This window comes from Mesoplodon mirus (genome assembly GCF_964341445.2).
Source record: "Mesoplodon mirus genome assembly, chromosome: 20".
Lineage (NCBI taxonomy): Eukaryota > Metazoa > Chordata > Mammalia > Artiodactyla > Ziphiidae > Mesoplodon > Mesoplodon mirus.
This window is the reverse complement of record NC_138996.1, coordinates 35,695,015-35,718,796: the sequence shown is the minus strand read 5'-3', so window position 1 is coordinate 35,718,796 and position 23,782 is coordinate 35,695,015. Positions and strand designations below refer to the sequence as shown.

Genomic DNA, 23,782 nt, shown 5'->3' with positions numbered 1-23,782 from the left:
CTGTGGAAAATGCCAGTGGTAGTTTGATAGGGATTGCATTGAATCTGTAGATTGCTTTGGGTAGTATAGTCATTTTCACAATGTTGAGTCTTCCAATCCAAGAACATGGTATATCTCTCCATCTATTTGTATCGTCTTTAATTCCTTTCATCAATGTCTTATAATTTTCTGCATACAGGTCTTTTTTCTCCTTAGGTAGGTTTATTCCTAGATATTTTATTCTTTTTGTTGCAGTGGAAAATGGGAGCGTTTTCTTGATTTCACTTTCAGATTTTTCATCATTAGTGTATAGGAATGCCAGAGATTTCTGTGCATTAATTTTGTATCCTGCTACTTTACCAGATTCATTGGTTAGCTCTAGTAGTTTTCTGGTAGCATCTTTAGGATTCTCTATGTATAGTATCTTGTCATCTGCAAATAGTGACAGCTTTACTTCTTCTTTTCCAATTTGGATTCCTTTTATTTCTTTTTCTTCTCTGCTTGCTGTGGCTAAAACTTCCAAAACTATGTTGAATAAGAGTGGTGAGAGTGGGCAACCTTGTCTTGTTCCTGATCTTAGTGGAAATGGTTTCAGTTTTTCACCATTGAGGACGATGTTGGCTGTGGGTTTGTCATATATGGCCTTTATTATGTTGAGGAAAGTTCCCTCTATGCCTACTTTCTGCAGGGATTTTATCATAAATGGGTGTTGAATTTTGTCGAAAGCTTTCTCTGCATCTATTGAGATGATCATAAGGTTTTTCTCCTTCAGTTTGTTAATATTGTGTATCACGTTGATTGATTTGTGTATATTGAAGAATCCTTGCATTCCTGGGATAAACCCCACTTGATCATAGTGTATGATCCTTTTCATGTATTGTTGGATTCTGTTTGCTAGTATTTTGTTGAGGATTTTTGCATCTATATTCATCAGTGATATTGGCCTGTAGTTTTCTTTCTTTGTGACATCTTTGTCTGGTTTTGGTTTCAGAGTGATGGTGGCCTCGTAGAATGAGTTTGGGAGTGTTCCTCCCTCTGCTATCTTTTGGAAGAGTTTGAGAATGATAGGTGTTAGCTCTTCTCTAAATGTTTGATAGAATTCGCCTGTGAAGCCATCTAGTCATGGACTTTTGTTTATTGAAGATTTTTAATCACAGTTTCAATTTCAGTGTTTGTGATTGATCTGTTCATATTTTCTATTTCTTCCTGGTTCAGTTTCAGAAGGTTGTGCATTTATAAGAATTTGTCCATTTCTTCCAGGTTGTCCATTTTATCGGCATATAGTTGCTTGTAGTAATCTCTCATGATCCTTTGTATTTCTGCAGTGTCAGTTGTTACTTCTCCTTTTTTATTTCTAATTCTATTGATTTGTGTCTTCTCCCTTTTTTTCTTGGTGAGTCTGGCTAGTGGTTTATCAATTTTGTTTATCTTCTCAAAGAACCAGCTTTTAGTTTTATTGATCTTTGCTATCATTTCCTTCATTTCTTTTTCATTTATTTCTGATCTAATCTTTATGATTTCTTTCCTTCTGCTAACTTTGGTGTTTTGTTGTTCTTCTTTCTCTAATTGCTTTAGGTTTAAGGTTAGGTTGTTTATTTGAGATGTTTTTTGTTTCTTAAGGTAGGATTGTATTGCTATAAACTTCCCTCTTAGGACTGATTTTGCTGCATCCCATAGGTTTTGGGTCGTTGTGTTTTCATTGTCATTTGTTTCTAGGTATTTTTTGATTTCCTCTTTTATTTGTCAGTGATCTCTTGGTTATTAAGTAGTGTGTTGTTTAGCCTCCATGTGTTTGTATTTCTTACAGACTTTTTCCTGTAATTGATACCTAGTCTCATAGCATCGTGGTCGGAAACGATACTTGATACAATTTCAATTTTCTTAAATTTACCAAGGCTTGATTTGTGACCCAAGATATGATCTATCCTGTAGAATGTTCCATGGGCATTTGAGAAGAAAGTCTATTCTATTGTTTTTGGATGGAATGTCCTATAAATATCAATTAAGTCCATCTTGTTTAATGTATCATTTAAAGCTTGTGTTTCCTTATTTATTTTCATTTTGGATCAGCTGTCCATTGGTGAAAGTGGGGTGGTAAAGTCCCCTACTATGATTGTGTTACTGTCGATTTCCCCTTTTATGGCTGTTACTATTTGCCTTATGTATTGAGGTGCTCCTATGTTGGGTGCATAACTATTTACAATTGTTATATCTTCTTCTTGGATTGATCCCTTGATCATTATGTAGTGTCCTTCTTTGTCTCTTGTAATAGTCTTTGTTTTAAAGAATATTTTGTCTGATATGAGAATTGCTACTCCAGCTTTCTTTTGATTTCCATTTGCATGGAATATGTTTTTCCATCCCCTCACTTTCAGTCTGTATTGTCCCTAGGTCTGAAGTGGGTCTCTTGTAGACAGCATATGTACAGGTCTTGTTTTTGTATCCATTCAGTCAGTCTGTGTCTTTTGGTTGGAGCATTTAATCCATTTACATTTAAGGTAATTATCGATATGTATGTTCCTATTACCATTTTCATAATTGTTTTGGGTTTGTATTGTAGGTCTTTTCCTTCTCTTGTGTTTCCTGCCTAGAGAAGTTCCTTTAGCATTTGTTGTAAAGCTGGTTTGTTGGTGCTGAACTCTCTTAGCTTTTGCTTGTTTGTAAAGCTTTTAATTTCTCTGTCAAACCTGAATGAGATCCTTGCTGGGTAGAGTAATCTTGGTTGTAGGATTTTCTCCTTCATCACTTTAAATATGTCCTGCCACTCCCTTCTGGCTTGCAGAGTTTCTGCTGAAAGATCAGCTGTTAACCTTATGGGGATTCCCTTATGTGTATATCTTGTTTTTCCCTTGCTGCTTTTAATATTTGTTCTTTGTGTTTAATTTTTGATAGTTTGATTAATATGTGTCTTGGCACGTTTCTCCTTGGATTTATCCTGTATGGGATTCTCTGTGCTTCCTGGACTTGATTAACTATTTCCTTTCCCATATTAGGGAAGTTTTCAACTATAATCTCTTCAAATATTTTCTCAGTCCCTTTCTTTTTCTCTTCTTCTGGGACCCCTATAATTCAAATGTTGATGCATTTAATGTTGTCCCAGAGGTCTCTGAGACTGTCCTCAATTCTTTTCATTCTTTTTTCTTTATTCTGCTCTGCAGTAGTTATTTCCACTATTTTATCTTCCAGGTCACTTATCCATTCTTCTGCCTCAGTTATTCTGCTATTGATCCCTTCTAGAGAATTTTTAATTTCATTTACTGTGCTGTTCATCACTGTTTGTTTGCTCTTTAGTTCTTCTAGGTCCTTGTTAAACCTTTCTTGTATTTCCTCCATTCTATTTCCAAGATTTTGGATCATCTTTACTATCATTATTCTGAATTCTTTTTCAGGTAGACTGCCTATTTCCTCTTTATTTGTTAGGTCTGGTGGGTTTTTACCTTGCTCCTTCATCTGCTGTGTGTTTCTCTGTCTTCTCATTTTGCTTTACCTACTGTGTTTGGGGTCTCCTTTTCGCAGGCTGCTGGTTCGTAGTTTCAGTTGTTTTTGGTGTCTGTCCCCAGTGGCTAATTTTGGTTCAGTGGGTTGTGTAGGCTTCCTGGTGGAGGGGACTAATGCCTGTGCGGGAATCTCTCCGCTTTGCCCTCCGCACCCCTGTTGCTGCACTCTCCTCCATTGCTCCATAGCTCCCCCCTCTGCCACCCGCAGTCTCCGCCCACAAAGGAGCTTCTAGTGTGTGGAAACCTTTCCTCCTTCACGGCTCCCTCCCACTGGTGCAGGTCCGTCCCTATTCTTTTGTCTCTGTTTTTCTTTTTTCTTTTGCCCTACCCAGGTACGTGGGGAGTTTCTTGCCTTTTGGGAGGTCTGAGGTCTTCTGCCAGCGTTCAGTAGGTGTTCTGTAGGAGTTGTTCCACGTGTAGACGTATTTCTGGTGTATCTGTGGGGAGGAAGGTGGTCTCTGCGTCTTATTCTTCCACTATCTTGAAGCTCCTCTCTCGTAAAATGTATTTTTAAGTAATATCAAAATGACTAGTTTGATAAAAAATAGTAGTTTATAAATTATGGAATAATTAGGTTAATTCAGTCGCATAGTTCATATTTTAATCATGTCAGAGATGGGCATCTTGCAAAATATATATTGGTCTTAGAAACATGTATGAACGTGACTTTTTTGGCCACATTATTAAAAGTATAACTGTGAGGTTTCAGATACCCTTCATATATAAGTAGTAGTTCATCAGGTCATTCCCCTAACACACAGTTCATTCTAGATAAGAAAACCTCTAGCAGTTCAGCATTGGGATTCGGTTAAGCAGATCGTCTAAAACAGTGGATGTTTTTCTAAGGCTTACCTGATTAATCCAAACCTCTGGAGTCTACTCTACTGAGCTAGAAATCTTAGAAGGAGAGGTGTTCTCATAATACTTTTCAACACAATTTGTTTCTGGCTTTAGCCAGAAATAATGTAAAAGAGACCTGTCAACACATTAAGGTCCAAACTTAAATTAAAAAAAAAAAAAAAAGCTTGGAGGTTAAAAAAGAAAAAAGTCTTTGAAATTTAAAAAAAGTTCCATTCTGGGTTGCAGTTCAAACAACAATAATAAAGCCACAACACAAGGGTAAATGCATTGGACAGTTATCCTTTATTTAACAGATTATGGTGTGGTCCCCTTTCAGGTAGGAACAGAGTCCATTCAGTCCTTCTCTGCCTCTGGTAAGTTCATCTCAATGAAAAGGATGAGGAGATGATGAAAAGATAAAGTTCTAAGGAGGGCAGCCTATAATAAGAAACACAATAACAGGAAAAAGGTGGTGGACACACAGCATTAAAAGGGGCCTTAAGTGTGAACTTGGGGGGAAGAAAAGTGAAAACAAAGGAACGGCTGAAGCCAAGAAGGAGAGCAATTGATTCTTCTGCCCTGTGGATGAAAGCTTTGCCTGCATATTTGGAGAATGTTGATTTTCCCCTGTCAGGCAACTTTAATTGAACCCATGTTCTAAGAGTGACCAAAACAATGTAAGGTACCAACTGGACTTGAATGAAGAATCTAGTTTGCACACCTACAGATAATTTAACATTTCCAAAAGCATTTAAAATGGTTTTAGCAATATAGGAGCGATTTTGCTTTTAGTGTTCTGCAAAGCAAAAGCACAATTTAATTATCTTAATTTGATCTATTAAGTACTTGTTTGAAGTGGACTAGAATTCCAGGAATCTTATAAGACCAAGCTCCAGCAGCATTATTTAGGGACATAATTCCATACAAACTGGAGCATAAATAAAACCACAATACATAGAACTTGTATGAAAAGAGGAAAAAAACCTACCAATCTAGGGTCAGCCTCTTAAAAGAGGCACTTGGTAAGGTTACAGTATTAGCCCGCAGACGCTATAGTGTAAAAAACCTTGTGGAGAAAATCTTTTCCATTTCCCTTTATTTTTAAAACTAAATGGGCATCACCTGCCATGATCATCCGCCTTATTCTCTGGGCTAGTTCTATCTTTTGGTTCCCTAAATTAAAGTCAGTCCTCAAAGAACAGATTTCTATCACCACAGAAAGTATTCAAAAGACTCTTAACGTGACTTTTTAAATAGAGCCCCGAATCACGTGAGTGGAACGAAATGCACAGTATTTCAAGGCGTGAAGGACGAGTGGAATAACTGGAATGTTGCTAGTGCTGGTGTTTTTAATCTTTCTTTAATGCCCCATAGTCACGTGATCATTGTAAGGTTGTGTTTGCCCCTGATTTCTAAATCAACCCCCCCTTTTCCATAGTTCCTAAAAGTATTTCAAGCGAAACGAAATACAGTTATAAAATGTGCGTCTGTACAACCCACTGGCCCACCTGTGAAACGTGGTGCTCATTCCTGATAGTGGACTTAGTGGGGAACTGGAAACCTGTTTAGAAACGTTCGGAATTTTCTCAGGAGGAGAGAGAACCTTATTTGGACTGAAGCTGTCTGGAGAAATAGGAAAAGACAGACTCAAAGGCTAGACTGCTATTTGTGCGTCTGAATGCAGGGTGGCCACAGCACAGCTGGGTGGAGATGACATTCTCCTCCTGCAGAGCGAGAGAGGGGAGGTCATAGGGAACAGCGCCGAGATGCTCTACCAACTGCCCGCTTCTCTTCTCCGGGAGCAGCGGAGGAGCTTAAAAAGCCTGTTGACGGTTCAACGATGTCTTCCTGTTCAGCCTATGCTGTACACAAAGTTATGAATCCCACAGAAAGGCTGGTTATCGTTTTCTTTTTCATGTTCTCCTGAATCCTAGGAGAGTTGGAAACAAGAATGGAAGACAGAGAACTATTACACTGAAGAGAGAACGGACTTCCAGTGGAATGGTGCTGCCCGGGGCTCCTTTCAAAATGTAAACAATCGTAACCACCCGGGTTTGGGGGGCTGCCCGGGAGCCCAGGCTGCCAACACCCATGCCAAACCCGTGGACACTCGATACGTCTCTGGGGTGAGTTGAATCTGGGCCACACGTGGGAACAAGCCAGACGATACTGGCAGTCTGTGCAAGCCACACGGGGATGGGAGGCATCCACCATTTCCTGATTCTAACAACAGGTTGGGGATTCCCAGACAAAGAAGTATGTCATTACAAGCTTGTGATGTAGACAGAGGTTTAGGCCGACGTGACTAATCCGTGGCAGTTTTTGGACTTTCCATCCGCTGGATCTGAAGCACCTCTGAGAAGCCTTCCCTGATGGCCACGGCTGGGAACTGGCCCAGATGACAGGGGTGCTTCCTTCTCTGAATTTCTGGATTCACGGTTCTCCGCTTGGGATACGCTGGCAACCAAAAATCCAGCAAGGACCCTGAACCAAGGGGTTGGTGCAGAGTGAAGACAAGATATTAAACAAACGATATCCAGATAAGTCCTTTCATGACAATTGCGATGAAGGCTATGAAGAAGTGCAGGACACTGAGAAAGCATAGCTTATATATTCTATTTCACCAATTCATCACTTAGCATTCAACACTTACTTGCTTTTTATGGGTAATGAATTCCCCTGCTTCTGATAGGTCTCTAACCTTTCTGGGTAGACTGTAAACTCCTGATCGTCAGGGACTTGAGCTGAGAGAGCATTATCTTGCAGAGATCCTTGTCATAGCCTCTCAGAAACACGTGATGGTTTACTTTTGCTGAACTGAATCATGTTAAAGAGCACAATTCTGAAACAAAGACAAGGGGGGATGATTAGAGCCGAGCTCATTGTAGCTGCTGCCTGCATTGGGTGGGGCTGTTAAGGAAGGGAAGTGGCTCTAGCAGTTTAAGTGTCTACACCCCTCTCAGTTACTATCTGAAATGCGTGGGAAAGGAAAATAAAAAGAATTGACTTTAAAATCCTCCACTTCCTATACCTTTAAAGGAGGGGACCTATAGCCCTTTGTGCAGCAGAGATCGATCATGAGCCTTCAGAGGTGCTCAGGTAGCAGTAGAACTAAGGAGGGGGGAGAAAGTGATTGATTTCTTGGAAAATAAGTGAGGAGAATTAAGTTGGGGTAAAGGAATGCTGAGGATATAGAGCAAGGAGACCGAGCACCCCCAGATCTTGGTGCTAAACACCAGACGATCAGTGATACATGGAAAGAGAATGAAGGAAGACAGGATGTGCTTAAGTCTATACGACATGGTGAGGGATTTGACCATGAAGCCTCTGGGCTCTTCTCACATCGCGTCACATCACACGGGGCCACAGCTGCTTCAACTGGAGAGTGCCAGCTCCCTCTCCTTCCTTCCCCAAACTCTGCACTGACTCTCCCAGGTTCACACCAAGCACACTGGCAAAGCCCGGAGCCACCTTCCAGCTGCTGGAAAGAATGCTTCTCCTCTCCTACAGCATAAAGCAGGCTCCACCCCGGCACCACTGTCAGTGGATATGCAAACTTCACGCAGATCAGCCACACTTGCGCTGTGCTTTGCTCTTTCACCGAGAAACACGGCAACAGCCACAAGAATTTTCCATCATTCTGGCTACAGAGCTCTCCAGAAATAGAGTATCTATTAGGTTGGCTTTCAGAATGTAATATTAGAAAGATCAAGTCTTTTTAAAACCACAAAGAGCATATAAAGTTGCAGAGTTTGGGATTGTTAGGGCGGAACTCCAGGCTCCCCACCGGGTCCAGCCCTGCAGTGACGGTAGTTCCTCTTTCCAGCGTGGCTCATAACTACTAAGACTTTCGCTGCACACATAATGCTTATCGTTTTTCTCCCCAGCTGTTCTTCAATACTGAAACAGCCCTTGAAGGCGGGTGTGGGAAATGAAATATTATTGAAATATAAGGTGATGATCACCATTACATTTCAAGCTAAATTTTCTAACTAGGACTTAACTCATTTAAATTTCGTATAATTTCAGAGACTACCTTTTTATCTTAAGAGAAAAACACCTTATACGTTATTGGGTGGATTCAAATAGAAAGAACCAGAGGAAATTATCTTTGACCAGCAGCGAAGATAAGTGGTTACATATCTTAGCTGTCAAATGTAACTGTTCTTTATAAATCCTGAATGGCAACTGCTTTTTTCTCCCCCTCCTTTTCTGGCCTTCTATTTATTTTTATTTATTTATTTATTTGTATGCCCAGGTGAGAAATTAGAATATATTTCAGTTCTGGCTTAACTTATTCAGGTATCAAACAGGATGTACAAGTCCTCTTCAAAGGGGCACCATTACTTGTTAAATAAACTTGCAACACATGGTTAAGAATTCCTTTAATAGCCCTGCAAAATAAAGTGGATCACTGACCGTCAATGCCCTCTGCAGCAAGATAAAAATGAACCTGTGACAATCAACATCTTCTCTTCACAGATCTATAGCTCATGTAACTATGATGCTATGTCACCCTTGTTCTGCTTACGAAGCTCCAGACTTGTCTCTGTCTAAATCTTCCAAACCTTGACTCAAGCACTTTGTAATGGAACTACAGTCAGTGATGCATTAAGTTAGTAGGCAAAAAAAGGATCTAAATACTGTTTTATATATAATGGCTGGTTGAGGACCACAATCCATAAACCTTTCTCCTTAAACGAAGCAGGAGATTCTGAAAAATCAAAACCATGGTTTGGCTGCCTTTCTCTTGTTTCAGCTTCTTTTGTCTCTTGGTTCTCTTACTTGTGGAAGCGAAGGGCTAAATCCCTAAAGCGGAGCCTGTTAGGGATATTTCCAGTCTGACTCAAGCAGGAAATACCACAAAGATCGTGAGGGAGCTGGTTCCCGAGAGATTTCTAGCCCAGGTTACATACTCCAGAAGTTGAAATGTGTTAGGTAGTATTCAGAAGAAAAATAGCACTAAATTATGGGGGGTTACCCAAGTAAATCCCTTCCCGATAATCCCTTACTAATAGTTGGATTTCAGTTTAAAACTATTTGCTGTAAGTCTGTATCTATCATCCTTTCGTATAATCTTTCTTTAACTACATTCTTGTCTTGGTTAGGAGTTAGTTCTTATTGGATGACCTGAAAGTGATTACCATTATACCAATGCAGTATTAGTCATTAACTTGCCTACATTGCCAGTAGTGTGATTGATAATCTATACTGAAACATGCTTCTCTTTGGTCGCACTTCAAGCCAGCCCAATGCCAATGCAATTATTAGCAAACAATTGACTTGAATGGCCCTTGAAGAATCTGGAAGTATGAAAAAGGAAAAGTTGTCATCGCTTTCTTAAAACTAGAAATTAAGCATGTTTTTTAGATGCTAGAAGCTTTGAGTACACCCTAATTTCCTCACAATCAAATGTAATTTTTAAAATTCTATTCATGGCAAGAGATACTCATTTTAAATGGTGCCCCCTAGATTTCTAAATATCTTGAATAAAATAAATTACCCAGTCTGCAGTTTAAAATACATGAATATAATATGACATAAAATTAATAATAAATATAAATGGGAACCTAAAGGAAGTAAGCTTTTGGTATTTTAGAACATGGGAAAACAAGTATTTATCCAGGTATACACTTCACTAGTGTTTTCACCAAATTACTCTTGTTCACGGATTGTGTATCTTGGCTAAACAACTCTTGAGAAAAGGAAACTCCCCTTTACCTCTGCATCCAATTTTCCAGTTATAATGAGTAATTCAAAGTACACTAAGGCCAACCTCACCCAGTGCCAAAAAGTTAAAATTATGCTCTTAAGGTTACCGCATTTGAAATTGCTGAGTAGATGATTCCCTTATTTCCCTTTTTCTCTCAGCAGGAATGAGTACTGCCTTTTGCAAGCTGTTCTCTGAGTTTTTATTAAATATCCACAAAAGTGCAACAGTATGATCACTGCCGTTAGCTAGAATAACAACAACCCAGGAGCTAGACCTTGGTTTCTATACTAGGTCTTCAAGTCATCCTGATGCAGAGCAGACTGCATGGGCATCAGGATACCCATCTCACTGGAAATTAACATGCTTTACCTCTCCAAGTCCACCCCCAATCACATGCACTCTTCTTGGTTTTCACAGGGTTATGTGTGTGGAAGGAATTCTAAATCCATCTGCAGTGAGAAGTTTCTCATACTGATTAACTTAGCAATCGTCAAACATCCTCGTTTTACAGGTTGTAACAGTGACCTAGGCGGTGTTCAACCCTCAGGCAGCCTTACCATGCGGGGATAAAGTGAGCCTCAGGGGAGAAGATGTAAATTTAAGAGTAACTGGGTAATTCCAATAAAAGAAACAAGTTCTCCAGTTCTGGTTCTAGAGACAGGGAAGGGTAAATGGGAGCAGTGAATGGAGCATTCCATGGAAAAGTAGCAGGATAAGAGAAGATCTAGGTTAAGAGAGACCATAGAAGGGAAAGTGGTTTGTCGTGTGCTGTGTGCGGTGTGCACGTTGGGAGGTGGAGGGGAGGCAGAAGGAGAGGGGATGATGGAAACCCTGGGGTGGAATCAGGGAGCCACAGCACTGAGAGCCTTGCAGGTTACATGGGGAGGGTCCTGACTGTCTTCAGGGAAGTGAGGTCATTGAAAGTGTTTGAGGAGGAAAGGATGGCCACATCTGCATTTAGAGCGATAATTCTAGAGGCCATATGAGGAATGATTTGTCTTGGCTGAGACACCATTAGAAAACCCCTAGAAGAGAGAGAGGGGCTCAGCTAGAGAAAGGTAGTGATGGAGGAAGATATCAAGGATGAGCCGATTTAAGATAAAGGTGCTCGGAATTGACAGCGTTTCAGATTATCTGGACATCGGGGTAATAGAGAAGGAAGATTCAAGGACGGAGCTTCATAATGTTTCCTGGGCTACAATGCGGGTTGTGGTGCCGTCAGTGAGATAGTCAATATTGGAGCAAGAGCAAATTTCTGCGGCAGGAAGTTGATCAAGTGATCAAAAAAGCACTACAAAGTGAGACTTACTAGAAGCACCTTTAGAAAATATAGATAGGATTTAGAGAAATTGCCAAGTCTTTACTATTGTTAGAGCAGAACACATTAATAGTTAATTATCATAATAACTATAGGCAATTTCATAAGAACAAAGTTCCTCATAATAAATATTATTTCCCTCATCCTCACTTTTTGCTTGTTTCTCATAGTTTCAGTACTAATCATTGGTCATAATGAGCTTTCCATCATCCCATCAGACCTTCAAATCTCCAACACAATACCTGTTCAGATATGAAAAAAAACATCATACATTTTGGCATCTAAAGTACTTTTAAAGTACTTTTAAAGGATTAAAGTCATGTAATTATGAATGGTCTCATCAACAAACTTCTTGCCTTATGTCCTAATATCCTATGGAATGTCTTGTTTTGATAGTTAACACTGGGCTGCTGGTTACAGAGACAGAGAGTCTATTGAATGAGGTTTTAGAAAGAAACCAAGTCCTGTGAACTTCAGCCGTTACTGGCATCATGTATAAGCACAGTGCTAGGTTCTGGGGGGGGGAATGAGGTGTGAGAAGTGATCCCTAAATAGAGTCCACCATCTGTCTCTGGGTCAGGAGATTAGATAGATAGATACATAGATAGATACTACATACATACATACGTACATACATACGTACATACATAATGCAAGTTGGAAGTTGTTTGATTGCCTAAAGTTACGTAGTGATATAGATCACACATCATTGAATTAGAGGGGAATGAACTGTCTCTTTATTGGAGAATTTTTTTCACTCTGCCACCCACACTAAGAAATTTAAAAATATATATGAAGAATGCATTCAACTTAAATGCTATACATATACAGAATGTTTGGTATGTAACAAAGAGATGTTTCCAGAGAGTAAGATAAAAAAGAGAAGAGACAGGATTTCTATACCCATCACAAATTCAGTTCAGCTGATAATAACAGATACCAAACAACAGCTTGTGATCTCGTGTAAACATAGTCCTGATGTAGGAGGGCGTGTATACTTAGGCGTAAGTCCCAGCTAAAATTTCAAATCTTCAGTGAAGCTTTCCTTCACTTACCCCAATGTCGTGGCCCCTTGTCGGTGGCATAGAGCCTTAGTGCTAATTGTGATTACTGTGCTTATTTTTCTATTTTGTTAGTTTCCACCTGACTCTGTTGCTAGAACATAAGATCCCTAAGAACAGGAACCAGGTCTGTCGTGTTTCCCCTACATCCCTGAAGCCTAGCACAGAGTATAGCACTTGGTAACATACATATTTGTTGAAAAAATATTAATCTCATAGGATTTTGACATTAAAATAAAGGTTTGACATTCTTTCACATGGAATCATGATGATTCCATATTAATCACTATGCTTTCAACTTCTTATAGGTTAATTTGACATGCTCACTAGTAAGGCAGTTCCATCTTCAACAAAACAATAAATCTATAGTTCCTAAGGTTTTTCTTCAACCTTCCTGAACTCTAGGGTTTTCAATGGCATAAACTACATTTTATTTGTCTTTATCCTTTCAAAGCTCGATGCAGCATCTAACACGTAATAGGTAGGCAAGAAAGATTTATTTTAAAAAGGAGAAAAAAGGAAATACAGCTAAGGAGGCTTTTAGTTGTTCTTCATTTAATAGAGGCATAGTATTAAGTACTTTTTATTTCAGTGCCCTATTGATTATTTAAAAATTCATCATTAAAAATAATTAATAATGATTAGTCATTATTAAATATTTATTACTTATACATTTATTATATTATATTATTTATTTATTTATTATTAAATATTTAATAATGATTGGTCATTATACCTAAGCTTTTGTTTGTGGTGGGTTTTTAAACTACCAATATTGGAAAAATGTGTATGTTCAGGGATTGAGATACGTCTCACAATCAAATAAAAGGGTACATCATGGAAAAGAGTGTTCAACTTTCCTTGATTTTATTCTGAAAGAAGTGACACTTCTTTGTACTTAAATGCCTTTCACGTTATTCCCAGGACCAATTTTAGCTCTTTTACAATGTTTATCCTCAGTCGTTTATCACCTTTTGTCACTAAGCTATTTAAAATCATGTTAGATGCTAAGAGGTAATCTGGAGCTCTTATGCCAAAGGCTACAATGTCTCATATATCTTGAAAGTGAGATATCAGATAAGAATATCAGTCTTAAGTGTTATCAGCCCTGGTAAACTGGTGCCTCAGTGTCTGCACCTTATGTCAGCTCAGGCTGAACATACTGGACTTTACATATGTAGTGAGAAGGAATTCTGGGGAAACACAGCGATTTCCTTAACCTGAACCCTTAGAACACCAACATACAGGAACAATTATGAAACAATTATCCTAGATATATCTATGGCATAATAAATGACAATAAACCCACCTTTATGATGCTTTAAATGAAAGATCTCAAAGAAATTTACAAAATCTACAATAAGAGCCAGTTTACTAAGGATAGCATGGAACGGAAGATAAGGATAAAAGGATAAGCATAGAAGGATAAAATGGAAAGTTGCATAGATTTCATATTTTAATGAACTTACGTGGGTGAAGAGCTTTGTAAATTTGTAAAGCAAAATATATTTTATATTTGTTTTTAGTATTCTGCTTTGAGTTTTAAAGATAAATTTAAGTATGTACATCTTTACATATCTGCAGGAGAAAGTTTATAGTATACTATAATCTCAAGTAGTTTCCTAGAAGCTAACTAACTAAAGACATGATGTATTCTAACTATAATGAATAGCAGTTCATTACAATTTTTCCTTTGGAAAAATATATGTAAATCAACTAATATATTAATGATTGGTTATTTTTACCTAAGAATATGTTTCAGTGGCAACTGCATTTGTATCAGTATGGTAGCTTAAATTGAAACAAATTAAATTAATTTAATTGGCATGGGTTAAACTAGGATAAGTATGTGCTGATGAAGTGAATGTTTGTCCCCTGGGTAAAGGAGACTTTCTTCCTAAATAATGATTTGGGCTCAGTGTTAACAAATAAGAGTAAGTCATAACATGCTAACCCGCAAGAGGTATGTCACAAAATACTAGATCATTTGACAAAGAGCAAACAGAAGCCTGGAAATTAAACTATTTCCCCAAAGCCAGACCTAGTGGAAGCAAACTGCCAGAGCTGCTTGCCTCTGTGTTTTTTTCTTAGTGGTACCCCAGAGAAGAGGGAGGTCCTTCTGAGGGCCGCTGGGGAGGGGAAGGCTGGTGGGTTTTATCTAGTGCTTTCTGCTAGGGTAGTGCATGTCAGTTTTAGGGTCACATGGGGGATCTTGTCATTGTACAGATTCAAATTCAGTGGTTCTTAGGTGAGGTCCTAGATTCTGCATTTTGAGAAATCTTCCAAATGATGCAGATGCCCTTGGTCTGTGGAACACACTTTAACGGCCACCTTCCAGGTGAAGGGAAGAGGGAATTCTCTTCCTTTTTTACAAGTTTCCTTCAATTTCCCAGCTCGCTTACCGCAGAGCAGCAGGTCAGTAAAGTCACAACTTCACAATAGCCCAAACACAGAAACACTTTTGAAAGGAAGAATTAGATTGACTTCAGAGGGATTGCTAAAAGGAGAATGAATATTTAAATGAATATTTAAATTAATGAATATTTATTTAAAAAAAAAAAAAACAGGGCTTCCCTGGTGGTGCAGTGGTTGAGAGTCCGCCTGCCGATGCAGGGGACGTGGGTTCATGCCCCGGTCCGGGAAGATCCCACATGCCGCGGAGCGGCTGGGCCCGTGAGCCATGGCCGCTGAGCCTGCGCGTCCAGAGCCTGTGCTCCACAACAGGAGAGGCCACAAGAGTGATAGCCAACCTTTTCTGTGAAATTGCCTGCCTACAAATATAGCCATCACATCTTTGAGGACAAATAAGACCGCAACTCAGGTTTAAACTCAATCTTCTTAAGTTTCTTCAGAGTCCATTTGGGAGAAATATTATGAAGAAACTTGGAGTCTGAACCCTCCTCCTCCACCCCCTTCCCTAAGTGTCTAATATTTGCATTATATACAAAAGGAATCTTTCTACTCTATGATCTGTCAAGATTAAAAATGTTCTCAGGCCAGAAACATGCTAAGATGAAACAAAATTATAACTGAACAGATCCTACTCCAAAGCTGTTTCCAAGTAGGAATGAATATCAGAAATATTTACTTCACATATTTTCCATTGGATGGCCTTTTCAGATTCTTGCTACTTTAAATACAAAAGTAATATTCATTGGGCTACACTATTTTTAAAATGTGGTCTTATAATCAATTGTCAAATCTTCTTCAAGCTTGTATATAGGTGTTGGGCTCCTAGGATCTAAGTGGCTATGTAGTAAAGCACTATGGTAGATAATTTAACTTTGGACTAATGAAATGCATATAGTTCCTCAAACAACTTAAAAATATGATGTTCTGTTAACAGTTATATGGACATATTTTTATTTAGGTAACTATAGCAAAAATAACTTGTATTCAGTGTAAGAAGAAATTACAGATTTGAACTGTGCATGAATTTTATTTAAAAATTTCATTTTGCTCCATTTTTTTTATCAAGTCTATACTTTTAAGAGGGAGAAAGTCACAGAAATGTGTCTATACATTGACCTTTTCAATTTACATAAACAGTCTTCAACATTTAGAAGAATAGCAGGAAATCCTAATAGATTTAGCATTTGGTGTCTAGGAAAACTTTCAGACACATTTGGTAATCACACCTATATACCCTAATGTCTGAGCAGCCATTAGAAGGTATTTACTTTTTCAGTTACGTAATTAGAAATCTATTACATTAGGGCATTTTGGAAATGGGAAATTAAGAATCATTTTCTTTGCAAGTGGTTATAAAAGGCAGAGTTGATTGCTATTGATTAAAGAATCTATAATGAAAAGTAGTTTTTCCCTTCTTCCAAAAAGTTGCATTTTTCTCAAAGAGGTACTGCAGGCAACAGAAGCAAAAAATGCCACTTTGGTAGACGTTAACTTGAGACACAAATCTAATATACTTACAGCCAACAGCTTTAAAAGTCATATGCAATCCCACAAAAGCAATAACTGATTTCACTAACTTTGACATAAATGTCAAACTTGATAAGCACAAGTTCAAAAGATCTATACAAAAGTATACAAAAGATATATATCTCTACAGTAGTCCTCCCCACTTATCTGCAATTTTGATTTCCAAGGTTTCAGTTACCCGCAGTCAACTGTGGTCCAAAAATATTAAATGGAAAATTCCAGAAGTAAACAGTGCATAGGTTTTAAATTGCGTGTCTGTTCTGAGTCACGTGATTAAATCTCTCTCCATCCAGCTCTGACCTGCCTGGGATCCCCAGCCATCGACCTTGTCGATCCAACCATCCACTTGGTCACAGCTGATGATACAGCATCACTGGAAGCAGCTAATTCTCCTGACGTATCATTGAAGGTCAGTACTGGCCTAATGCCACATCACAATGCCTGTGTCATTCACCTCACTTCCTCTCCCGTCATCGCAAGAAGAAGGGTGAGTACAGAACAATAAGATATTTTGTGAGAGAGAGAGGCAATACTCACCATCATAATTGTCATAATTTACTACTAGTTATTGTTAGTCTTTCACTGTACCTAATTTATAAATTAAACTTTATTGTAGGTGCGTGTGTATAGAAAAACACATAGTATATACAGGGCTTGGTGCTCTGATTTCAGGCGTCACTGGGAGTCTTGCAATGTATCCCCTGTGGATAAGGAGAAACTACTGTACCAAAAAAGTATACAAAAGACATATATCTGTACAAAAGATCAGAAAGCCTATACTTTCCGATATGAGATATGCTTAACAATTTTGAAGTAGAGTAAAAATTCCTGTAACATCTGTTATGAGATGTCCTGTTCAGGCATAACTATTTACAGAGAAAATATAGAGTGAATATGATATATTGTTTCAGCTATCAATCACTACATAACAAACCACCACAAATTAAGTGGCTTAAAGCAGCAGTTGTTTTCTTTGCTTAGAATTATGTGGGCCAGTAATTTGGCCTGGCTCAGCTGGCAGGGTCCCCCCCACCCAGTTTTATTGAGATATAATTGACATACAGCATTTTTGCTTGCCAAACTCCTGAACTTCAGGTAAAAACCATAGAACTCTGTGGCATCATCAACCACCACCACAGCAACAACAAACAGAACTTAAGGGCCTTCCATCTCACAAAAATTACCTCTAAGATGAACCACAGACCTAAATGTAAGAGTTTCAAGAAATAAAAAAGAAAAAGAAGAAAAAGGCAAAAAAAACACATACTGGGAAAAATATTTGAAAAATACATATTTGATAAAGGACATATCAGAATATATAAAGAGCCCTAAAAGCTCAATAATAAGAAAACAAATTAAAAATGAGAAAAAGATTTGAACAGACCCTAAAAAAAAAAAAAAAGTGAGAGCGATCAGATTTGTGCTTACCAGAGATGGAGGGTGGAGGGAGGGCAACTGGACGAAGGCCATCAAAAGGCACTGCAAACTCCAAGTTGTACGATAAATAAATACTAGGGAGTACCGTGCAGCATGATCAGTGTAATTAACACGCTGTCTGTTATGCTTGAAAGTTGTTAAGAGAGGAAATCCTAAGAGTTCTCATCATAAAGAAACTTTTCTACTCCTTTAATTAATATATGAGCTGATGGATGATCACTAAACTTATTGTGATAATCGTTTCAGGATGTATGCAAGTCAAATCCTTATGCCAGACACCTTAAGCTTATACAGTGCTGTATGTCAGGTATATCTCAATACAACTGGAAGAGAAAAACTATAAAATTCTAAAATAAGATGTAGGAGACAATCTCCATGTCCTTTGGTTGAGCAAAGAATTCTTAGACATCATGCCAAAAGCACAATCCATTTTTTAAAAAACTTGACAAATTGGAATTCATCAATGATTTTAAAAGACACTTAAAATAGTGTCAAAAGACACTATCAAGAAAGGCAAGTCTCAGACTAGGAGAAAATATTTGCAAATTATATATCTGGTGAAGGACTAATATGTGAAATATAAAAAAATACGACTCAATAATAATGACAAAAACAATTAAATATGGGCAAAAGATTTGAATAGATATTTCATTGAACAACATACACAAGTGGCCAAAAAGCACATGAAAAAATGCTCAGCATCATTAATCTTTAGGGAAATGCAACTTAAAGCAACAGTGAGATACCATTGCATATCCTCCAGGACGGAAAAAAGGATGGACAATAACAAGCCTTGGCAAGGATGTAGAGAACCTGGAACCTTCATTCATTGCTGGTAGGGATGTAAAAAGGTGCAGCCACTTTGGAAAAGAGTTTGGCAGTTGCTCTAAATGTTAAACCTATGCCACAGGACTCGAAACTCCACCCCTATCTATTCAGGAAAATGCTAACATATGTCCATGTAGACACTCACATGTGAATGTCGACTGGAGCATTATTCATAATAGCAAAAAAAATAAACTGGAAGTGCTCCAAAATCACAATCACCTGATGAATGGATGAACAAAATGTGATATATCCATACAATGGAAAACCAGAAACTGAAAGAAACAAACTACTGGTACACGGTACAAAATAGAAGAACCTCAAACACATTATACTAAGTGAAAAAAGTGAGGCACAGAAGACTACATATTTTATGATACTGTTTAATGTAGAGTCTAAAAAAGACAAATTTACAGAGACAGAAAGCAGATCAGTACTTTCTGGGGCTGGGTGGGGGGTGAGGATTTCAAGACCAGATCTGTAAGGAGTTGTATTTAATGGGCACTAGGAAACTTTATGTGACGAGGAAAATGTAAGTGTCTTGTGGTGGTACTTGCACAGCTCTATAATCCAGTTAATTTATAGTAAATAAAAGGCACGTCAATAAAGCTATTTAAGAACAGTTAGATGTTGAACGTACCAAATTTCATCTTCAGTGCTTCCTGGACTTTAGGACATCTCTTTACACTTAAACACACACATGCACTGACACACACACACACAGGAGCATTCATATACATATACATTCAGCTATTGATCTACCCAGCCTACCTCTCCGATCTTTTATAGCTCATCTCATTCTTGTTATTCCATATATTTATCTTACATAGCAGATTCTTCCCTAACTTTTTTCATAATCTCATTGCCTTTGAAGCAAGAGCCTTCTCCTTCATAGTACCTATAAAACTTCCTTTATGAGATTCTTTTCGAACAAACTATTTTTTGTTTAAGTAATACATTTGACATCAAACTTTAAGCAAATAAAAATGTTCTGCATGGTATTAATTTTATGGAATTAAATGGATTGTTTTGTTTCACATAGCTTGATCATGGATATACATGACATTTTTCAATTAAAATGAAAACTATTCCCCAAGTGCTCCTTGGCAGTGTTAAACGGAAGTATAATTTAAAAGCAGAAAGTTCAAATAATGATTAAATACCGTCTCAAGAATTTGTTGTACACTGGCCTGCTTGGACTTAATAATTTTTAAATTACTCACCTTCATGTTCTCACGTTGATCTTGGCCAAATTTTTTTGTTAAGAGATTGTCATTTGTGATTATAATACGGTACTCATTGTTCAGAAATAATTTTCCATCAGCTCACTATCTGTAGAAGTTGTTTTTATTCACACAGCATAATCTCATAAATATAGAGACCAACCTGGTTTTCGCAAATGTGGGAAAACCAAAACAGAAAGTTCTAGTTTTTAGAGTAAAAATCAGCAATAGAGAAATTGTTAAAGTATCATTTAATTAATTGTTACTACGTTGAAAAAATGTTGAATAGGAACAACATGTGTGGTTGTGTATCTTCACAAGTTTGTCAGTCAAACAGAAGGAATCACTGTTCTCTGTGTTTTATACTCTTTTTTTTTCATTTAACACTACTTAAAAAATATTGCTCAATTAATCAATAACAAATTACACAGTTTCCCACTCTGTCCTGTTTTATTACCAAACATCCAAACCAAAAGCAATGGAAACCAGTCATTGATTCTGTGCACCTTGTTGTTTCCATTTTATCTTGAAAACTGAAGAGACATTAACTGATGCTTGGAAAACTAGCTCTCATCACAGAAATGCAGGCTGAGTCAAGGAAACCTTTGAAGACACAGCCCACTTTCCTACACTTCCTGAGAGCTCCTTGAACAGGTTTCCACACTTGCCAAAAAGTTAGATTTATCTCAGGAAGTAAGCTTAAAATGTTCAGTCATTAAGATTTATTAAAGTATAATGTTAATACATCAAACTGATAGGATCACTTCATGTTTGCCAATGTGTGTGAAATGCACTGTTCCTTAATTACTATCATTTTCACACGTAGAAAAAGAACACATGGAACACGACTATGCTTTGAGGTAAAAGCAGTTTACCACTAAGAAGACTATATTTTCTCTGCAATGAATAAGAAGCTGAGTGCCCCTAGTACCTTTTCAAACAATCCCAATTTGGGACTTAACATGTGTGTACTCCTGGACTCTGGGCACATTGATTCTGTGTTTTCTTGGTTAGGAAGTCACTTCCCTCAAGCTGCTGTGTTTCATTGCTGTATGTCTTCCACATGCTAGAGGAGTGTTTGCAGATAGTTTTATAATGAGTGTAATAAAGATGGTCTAGTTGATATCCAAATTTCCTTATCCCTTGCAAATAGGCTATTCAATTTTGAGACACTCAAGTCTTAAAGTCAAACTTATCAAAATTTCTATCTCCTTTTCTTTTTGTCTGAGTATATATTCATTATCTTTCTTTCACCTGCTTAAATATTTTCTTGATTTTTTATCTTTCCAATCACTGATATTTTCTATTTCAAATTAAAAGTAGGAAATTGTTTTTCACTGCTAAAAAATATTAACAGCCAAAAAACCACTCCTTTGAAACATTTGTCAACCTCAGGGTTGAAATGTCATTCGGCTGAAAGAAAATGTGAAGTACCAGGATTTCTCTGGTCAGCCTCCCATAACATTACCTTGAGTCTTAATTGTACCTGCGCAGACCCTTCTGCAGATGACAACTCAGTGCATAAGACTATCCAATTGGGTATCTTTATATCCCTGTGAGGAAAAAGGCAGCCATGTTTTTATACCACTCTGTGACGCTTGTGCTCACACACAGGCACCCTTTCATTTGTGATGTTGGAGTTTGTATTCCTAAAAATCAAGCTGGTAGGCAGGTGCTGCACAGAGAAACACAGAGAGAACCACCTTCACTTTTGGGACCCATACAAGGACGGGATGTGAAGAAAAACTGACAGACTGTAAGGAGAACAAGCCCCATAAGCAGATGAACAGAGAAGCAGAGTGCTTCGTGGATTTGCCAGTGCTTTTGACTAGCAGTCCAAGTGGACATATTACATGGAAAGGTAGAGAAAAGGGTTTGTTGGAAAAGGTAAGTATGGAAAAGAGGCCATGAAGATGCAGCATGTGTAACAATGGAAACTGGAGAATAAAACCAAAACAATGCAGTAAGCCCGGAAAGAGACACTCTGTACCTAGGAGGGCCACTCAGGATAGTCCACACCAAGATATATCCACGTAAATCAGCTGACCTTTTAGAGAAAGAAAACAACTCTATGGACAGCCAAACAAAAGAACCATAAAACTTGCAATAGAAAGAAAATCAGAATAGCCTCAGACTATTTCACATCCATACCTTGTGCCAAATGACAATAAAGAAACGTTTTTAAATTCTCAAGGAAAGAAAAGTGAGCCTAGGATTTTACATATAACTTAACTGACCCTCAAACGTAAATGCCAGAGAGAAATAGTTATAAACATGCAAGAACTCGGGGGTATCATTCTATATGGTCTTCCTGAGAAATCGATAGAAAAGCCTCAATCTTGAAATAACTAACTATAAAAGATTCATCCTAAAGAACAGGGTCCTATTGCAGGCAGGTCCGTGGATTTGGTGGTAGGAAAGGTGAGTGAGTAGTGCATGACGGCTTCTGTTTTCTAAGCGTTTTTCTTTCTAAAGCTTTCTGTTTTCTAACACTGTTCTGATTTCAAGGGAGTATAAAAGGAGGTCATTAGATGAACATATGAGTTGGAGAGGGTTTCAAGAGATGGAAGAGGACATGACAAGTCATCACTGATAGTGGGAAGGGGAGTTTAAGCGAGAAACAAAGCGGCAAAGAATGTTTTGCCGTAGTGTCGGGGGCTCTTTCAAAGTTCATGTGTGTGAAGGTTTCCACAGAATCACACGCTGGGCACCGTCGATCAGGAGTGGCTGTGGATACCACCAGTGACTCACAAACACCACAGGAGCAGGAAGGGGGTTGGCACAGGAAAGCAAGTGGGATGCTGTTGGGAGAGGTCCTGGCTCCTTTGGAGAGGTCTGAGGGAGGCATCCAGAAATGGCACAGGTGGGAATTGAGGTAGAGGGCTAGGTCACTAGTTTACCATGGGAACCCTGGCATATTCCACAGGTTGAAGTGGACTCGAGTGGGATGACGCGGGGCTAATCATTCTCTCTGGAAGGGAACAATGTGAAGGATGCGAAGCTGATTTGTATTAGGCCCTTTTTTTTTTTTTTTTTTTTTTTTTTGCGGTACGCGGGTCTCTCACTGTTGTGGCCTCTCCCGTTGCGGAGCACAGGCTCCAGACGCGCAGGCCCAGCGGCCATGGCTCACGGGCCCAGCCGCTCCGCGGCATGTGGGATCTTCCCGGACCGGGGCATGAACCCGTGTCCCCTGCATCGGCAGGCAGACTCTCAACCACTGCGCCACCAGGGAAGCCCCTATTAGGCCCATTTTACAGTTAAGAAAATGAGTCAGGGAGCTCCCTGGCGGTCCAGCGGTTAAGACTTCGCCTGCCAGTGCAGGGATTGCAGGTACGATCCCTGGTCCGGGAGCTAAGATCCCACATCCCTTGCGGCCAAAAAAGAAAAACACAAAACAGAAGCAATACTGTAACAAATTCAATAAAGACTTTAAAAAATACATTTAAAAAAAAAAGAAAGAAAAGAAAATGAGTCAGCAGAAGGTGATGAGTCATGAGGCCAGGACTGGAATATGGAGGGTCTGCCTTCCAATGTTAGGCTTGGTTGGATGTGAGTGTGACATATTGCCTCACTTTTAGTAGATAGTTATTTTTAATAGTTTGTTATTTTCATTTTGCTGTTATTTCTGAACATAAATACTGAATGTTTACCATCTTACCAACAAAGATCCCATCTATGGTCCTGATATCTGATTCTCCAACCTAAATTAAATCGAATTTGAGAAATTCTGTGTCTCTTATGAGATTACAGAGTTACCTTATTCAGCTTCACTGACCTAAAAACAAATGCCTTACAAAGAAAAGTATATTTTTTAATTACTAATTTTTCAAAATCTGAATTCTATTTATTTTTATTTTTGCTGCATTTGGTCTTCGTTGCTGCATGCAGGCTTTCTCTAGTTGCGGCGAGCGGGAGCTGCTCTTTGTTGAGGTGTGCGGGTTTCTTATTAT

The 23,782-nt window shown here is 38.4% G+C and overlaps 1 long non-coding RNA gene across 2 annotated transcripts in view; it reads left to right on the top strand.

The window, feature by feature from the left end:
• The window catches only part of LOC309795950, a 138,712-nt gene that overhangs the window by 78,785 nt on the left and 36,145 nt on the right, over window positions 1–23,782 (top strand). The window contains exons 3-4 of one of the 2 annotated variants that reach the window (XR_014292393.1): window positions 6,251–6,442; window positions 16,641–16,756. This is a non-coding gene — a long non-coding RNA (uncharacterized lncRNA). The remainder of the gene's footprint in view (window positions 1–6,250; window positions 6,443–16,640; window positions 16,757–23,782) is intronic. The other variant, XR_014292392.1, reaches the window with a different exon arrangement.